At 37.1% G+C, this 5576-nt stretch overlaps 1 long non-coding RNA gene across 1 annotated transcript; it reads left to right on the top strand.

Moving 5' to 3' along the window:
* Window positions 1-1294: 1294 nt before the first annotated feature.
* Window positions 1295-2658, top strand: LOC145013225 (uncharacterized). Its single transcript, XR_013664879.1, has 3 exons — window positions 1295-1492; window positions 1939-1998; window positions 2081-2658. It is a non-coding gene; the product is annotated as an uncharacterized LOC145013225 (long non-coding RNA).
* The last annotated feature ends 2918 nt before the right edge of the window (window positions 2659-5576 follow it).

Below are 5576 nucleotides of genomic sequence, written 5' to 3'. Positions count from 1 at the left end.
ACACGATTTTGCTTGGATCCAGCTCATGCCATTCATAGATCTGGGTTCATAGGGCCTGGTTTACACGTAAAGTTTCCAACTTTACGTGTAGAAATGCATAGAATGGGGATTAGGGGCGAAATAATGGCTAAGAAGGTAGATCTAGGACATTCCAGCAATTTACTCCCATAAAGGTTATAGATCTGAGCTTCTGGAGCTCAAACATGACTAGTTCTACCGGATACTCAACCTATTACGAATTCTACTTCATGCACAAGCTTGGAAAAGGTTCAAGAAGAGCTCAAAAGGTGCTCTAATGGGGTTTTAAGCATGCAAACAGAATAGAGTAGAGATATACCTCAGAGAACTCTGAAATAGCACCAAGATATCTGATATCCTTCTCCTCTTCTTGCTCCACTCTCCTTCTTCTTCCAAAAACTTCAAGAAAACACTCTAATCACTTCAATCTCACAAGAAACGAGTTAGGGTTTGATGTAGGCCGCTCTTAGGGTGAAAGGGGGCGAGCTTGGGTCGCACAAGCTAGCTTAAATAGGGGGCAAACCCTTGGAATTAGGGTTTCATTAAACAGCGGCGACTCGCCGAGTCCAGGATATGGACTCGCCGAGTCGCCAACTTAAGTGTGCCCCCAGACCGCGTCCCTACTTGGCGAGTCGGACCTACAACTCGCCGAGTCCAAGGCTAAAATGACAATTACTTAGATAAATTTTTACGTACCAGGAACCAGGTGCTACAGTTAGAGTCTTCCGGTGGCTGAAATGGGTTAGAGAGATGAAATATCATTATATATATATATATCGGATCGGGGAGGATCGGGGCATGCATACCCCAATCCCTGCCCCGAACCCGAACTAAAAACCCGATAAGAGTGACCCAACCCGACACAAAATCTTTCGGGTTTGGGTTTTCTCGTCGGGTTCGGGTTTTTTTGCCATCCCTAGCCGACATTAATACCCTTTACCTCACCAACCCCATCGCCAATGCCCACCATCTCCATGTCGCCATGATGCTACCTTGCTACTGTCATTTGAATTCCCCCTTAATCGACCTAACCAACGTTTATAGCTATCACTACTCGCCTCAAATGACATCACTCTACCATCAGCTGTTTTTTTGATTTCCAGGTTTGTGTGCTTTCCTTTATTCTGGTTTTCCTTTGATTTTATGTAATAACAAGATATTTTTGCGGATAAATGAAATTCGTGGATCCAGATATGTGGGTGCAAATATTATGTGTGAAAGGTATATGATAGGCTATTAATAACTATATTTTGATGATCATGCGTACTATGTGTTTGATAATATGCTTAAGAAGGCCATTTTTCTCCTTCTACCTATTTTCATTTTCACCACTGCATATGGTGTGCTTCACACCATCCTTCCCCATCAGCATGTTCATCTACTTCATTGGCATTTATATCTTATTCAAGCTTCAACGGGACGAGTAACAAACTGAAGTGCCAAGATCAATTGAAGTGTCCAGATCTGACATAAGGTAAGCTTATATGATTTCTTTATTTTCTTCTATTAGAGACATCGAATGATGTATTCTAGACTCAATGATTATTTTCACATTGGTTTTTGATGGGATCTGCTTCTTCATCTCTTTAGGATGCTCTATTTCCTATTCACTCCTCTTGGTTTTTTCCATTTTCGATCACTAAGATGAAATTTAATTTTTTTGAACATGATGATGGTAGATGTTGATGTACATACATGTTGGAGGCTTCCCCTTGATTTTTTTATCCCTAATTATTTTGTTACATGGCCTCGATTTTGAAAAAACTAAAAAATATGATTCAAGAATTGGCTAATCTTGCCTTTTTTGTTTGATAATTTTTTTAGCAAAGGAGTTTGATTTATACTATCCCCTTAATTTTATTAGAGTATTTTATTTTCCATTACTAACACAATTATTTGTTTTCTTATCCTTACTTTCAGATTAGTTTGAGTAATACCAAGAAGAAATAAGTAAAAAAAATGAACTCTAATTTCAACTGGGTATACATGTTAACCTTTTTTGTTTGTCAATTTTTGCTTTTTTGAACTCTAATTTCAAGTGAATCATTTGCAATTTTTTTAGGTAGTGTGTGGTGGTGTGCGAAAGCAGGATCAACCCATATGTGGCTGATTGTTGGGTCAAGAGTTGAGAATAAGCTCTGTCCATTAAAACAAGTATGTATATTTATCAGCTGATCAAAAATAATTGTGTGATTCTCCTTTGCTTCACTCTATTAGTCTCTGTTAGACGATATTGCCCCTATCCCAGTTTCATCTGTTATGGTGAATTCAAAATCTTCCTTTAAGGTGACTCAACTTAACAACCCTATAGAGCTCCCAAGAATTTACCAATAATTGAATATCAAACCTTAGAGGAGTTGTATGCTTTTAATTTATTTTTCTGTTTTAACTGTTTTTTTCTATTGTTTGTATGTTTTCAAACACTTCTACTTTCTTCATAGCAACTTAGAGCAGCATGTTGAAAAATTTTATGCATAAATCCGTTATGTCAAAGGAATTGAAGTAAAAAAAAAGATGTGATAATGATTAACTTTTTAGTTGGAAAAATGCGAGGGGCGGATAATGGAGAACCAAACTCACATGGTTTCTATTTATGGATTCAATGCAACTCATGTCTTTATTCTGTTAATTATTTTTTGATTATGAAGATAAAATGATAGACTATGTTTGTTTTTTATTTTGATTATTATTATTTTTATTTTGAATTTTGTAGATTCTCTTGTAATGTTGATTATTAATGTTTTACATATTTAAATTAATGTTTAATGTTAGCTTTTTATGACAGTATTTTGTTTTTTTTTTTTTCTGACGAGTAATGTCAAGTAAACATTTAAAGTTCCTTTACGCTTGAGTTCATTGGGTTGGATATAAATTGTTTTAATACTATTTTAAAAGGGAAAATGACACATCCGCCCTATGAAGTTTTTATGATTTACTCTTTTAGTCACTTGACTTTTTAAGTGGCGTTTTAAGGGAACAAATTTGGTTTTGTCGGGTCCAATACGTTCTTTTTGAGAAAACGAAGGGGTAACCGGGTTACCCCTATGCCAGGTCACTTATTTTTCTATTTTAATAAATTAAAAAAAATTAAAACGTCCCATGACATCTAAATCTCTCTCTCTCTCTCTCTCTCTCTCTCTCTCTCTCTCTCTCTCTCTCTCTCTCATCGGCGATGGCAGCCCCTCCCCCAGAGAATAACGATTGAAGCTCCAGCCAAACTCCCTCTGATCACTTCGTCAGCTACTCACCTCCACAATTAACAACAAGAAGGGAAAACAGTCGAGAGGATTACCGGAGCATCCATATCGTCATCACCTTCGATGCTTCAACCATCATCGAGCCTGTCACTGCCTTCAGCTCCTTCCCCTTGATCTGTGGTCGCTGGCGACGAAATCAAGAATGTCAAGGGTACGACGGAAAAAATGAGCTTCGTCCCCTTCAACGGATTTGCCGCCACCGGACCGAAATCAACCCTTCTTCTTTTGATTTTCTTCCTCCTTGATCGATCGAACTCCTCATAACCACCCCTCATTTGTTGTTGTTCAATTTCCGATGAACCTTCCTTCCCTTCTTGTGTTGCAGTCGGTCGGACCAGAAGAAGAAGGAAATCGCTGGAGCAGCCCTGGAGTGTCGACACCCCTCCTCATGTTCTCCGAGCCATCGCCGAAGATTAATGCCCTCCCCTTCTCTCGATTGCCAGCCAACATCAGAGTTTCCTTGCGACTTCGACAGTACATTCCTTACCCGATCGTTGAAGATGGAGACAGACTGCAACCACCTATTATTTCCGTCTTCCTTCCTCAATCGGTGCTCGCTGATCAGCCACAAACAATCACCCCATCGTTTCCTGTTTCCATCCGAATCAATTTCCCTTCCAGATCTAATGAAGACGAAGGCCCCCCATTTTGTATATATTAGCGATTTAATGAAGACAATTATTCAATCTGATACCTAAACAAATTATTGGTGAACAAAGGAAAATACGGGTGGTGATTGGTTTCTAGGTAACAATTATTCAATTGAGAGAGAGAGAGAGATGGGTGGGCCCAATTTTTATCTATGTTTCCCCTAAACCGGCTAAAACAAGTAAAAGGGACTAAAAAGACAGGTTGCCTACAACTTGATTTCCTCATAAAGCCACGAAAAAACTTAAGTGACTAAAATGGTCGACCCTAGAAACTTCATAGGGCGTATGTGTCATTTTCCCATTTTAAAAATCATAATAATAGAGTTAATACTATTATTTTCCAAATAACGAAAAACATGGAACACATCTAAATTAAGTATTAATTTTTTAATTATTAAAAATATGGAATAACAAGTTCACTATGAAAATGGAGATTGGAGAACATAAAGTGTGTTCATACATATGGTAGCAATGTGCTACATGGAAAACCAAATTTAACAATAAAACTAAATAGCAACTTATGTTTATTTTAAAAAAAAATATATAACACTAAAATTTTATAGACTTAATATTCAAAATTAAATACTAACACCATTTTTTAAAAAAGATGATAAAATATTAAAATAATTAAAATGAGCGATTTTTGACATAAATTATGTTTGTTTTGTTACAAAGTTTGACTTATATTTAATTAGATAGCTTATTTTTAGAAAACGTAAACCTTAAACTCTAAGTCTAAAATCCTAACCCACACATACGAAACACGAAATCTATACTCTAAAAGAAAATATTCATCAATACACAACATGTTCTTTGTAATTAACACATTTCTGAAACATAACCATTCATCGAAAGACGACTGCTTGCTAAAATAAAACTAATGTCCACCAAAGAAACATACTCTATTGTATCTCTGTCTTAAGAAACATATTATGTTAATAATGAGATACGGAACATCGTCCGTACTCAGCTAGTGATGAGATACGGGACCTCACCCACACTCACCTCTTTACCAGGCACATACAAGTATCACACAAACAACAAGTATAATCTAACATGCAAACATTCCCCGGGCACCCACCCGACATCATACCTTGGTCTCGAATAACATACTAGCATACAATACTTAGGGCTAACCCCCGGGTCTTCCTACTCATAGACTACGCTGAAGCCCTAGCTGGAACTAGTTGAGTACGGACGAAGTTTTGCATCTCATTATTAGCAGAGTATGTTTCTTAAGATAAGGATACAGTAGAGTATGTTTTTTTATGTGTTATCATGTTATATGAATGTATGTGTTTAGCGGACGGGGCCTGGAGACAAGCGGGGGCTAACAAAGACAGATTTGTATACCGAGCGGGGCTCGATGCCAGGCCTGATGTCGGGCGAGGCCCGATGCCGGAGTATTAAATTAATGGTTTGACAATTATGGTTTTAGTATTAAATTAAAAACAAAATTTTTGGTCATGATTTTTGGGATGTTACACAGTTAAAACAAGTTAGTTGCTTTCTTATGTACAAAAAATAAGAAGTTGCCAATATGTGAACACGGATAAAAGGTAGTTACCCTCCTAAGTCATTTTCCCTTTGATTTACCGGTTAAAACAAGTATTGGCCGGTAATATTGGTGTAATTTAAACAGTTAAAACAA

This window comes from Lactuca saligna, chromosome 8, assembly GCF_052625555.1.
Source record: "Lactuca saligna cultivar CGN05327 chromosome 8, ASM5262555v1, whole genome shotgun sequence".
NCBI classification, from domain to species: domain Eukaryota; kingdom Viridiplantae; phylum Streptophyta; class Magnoliopsida; order Asterales; family Asteraceae; genus Lactuca; species Lactuca saligna.
Note: the sequence above shows the minus strand (reverse complement) of the source record. Positions and strands in the feature narration are given on the sequence as shown.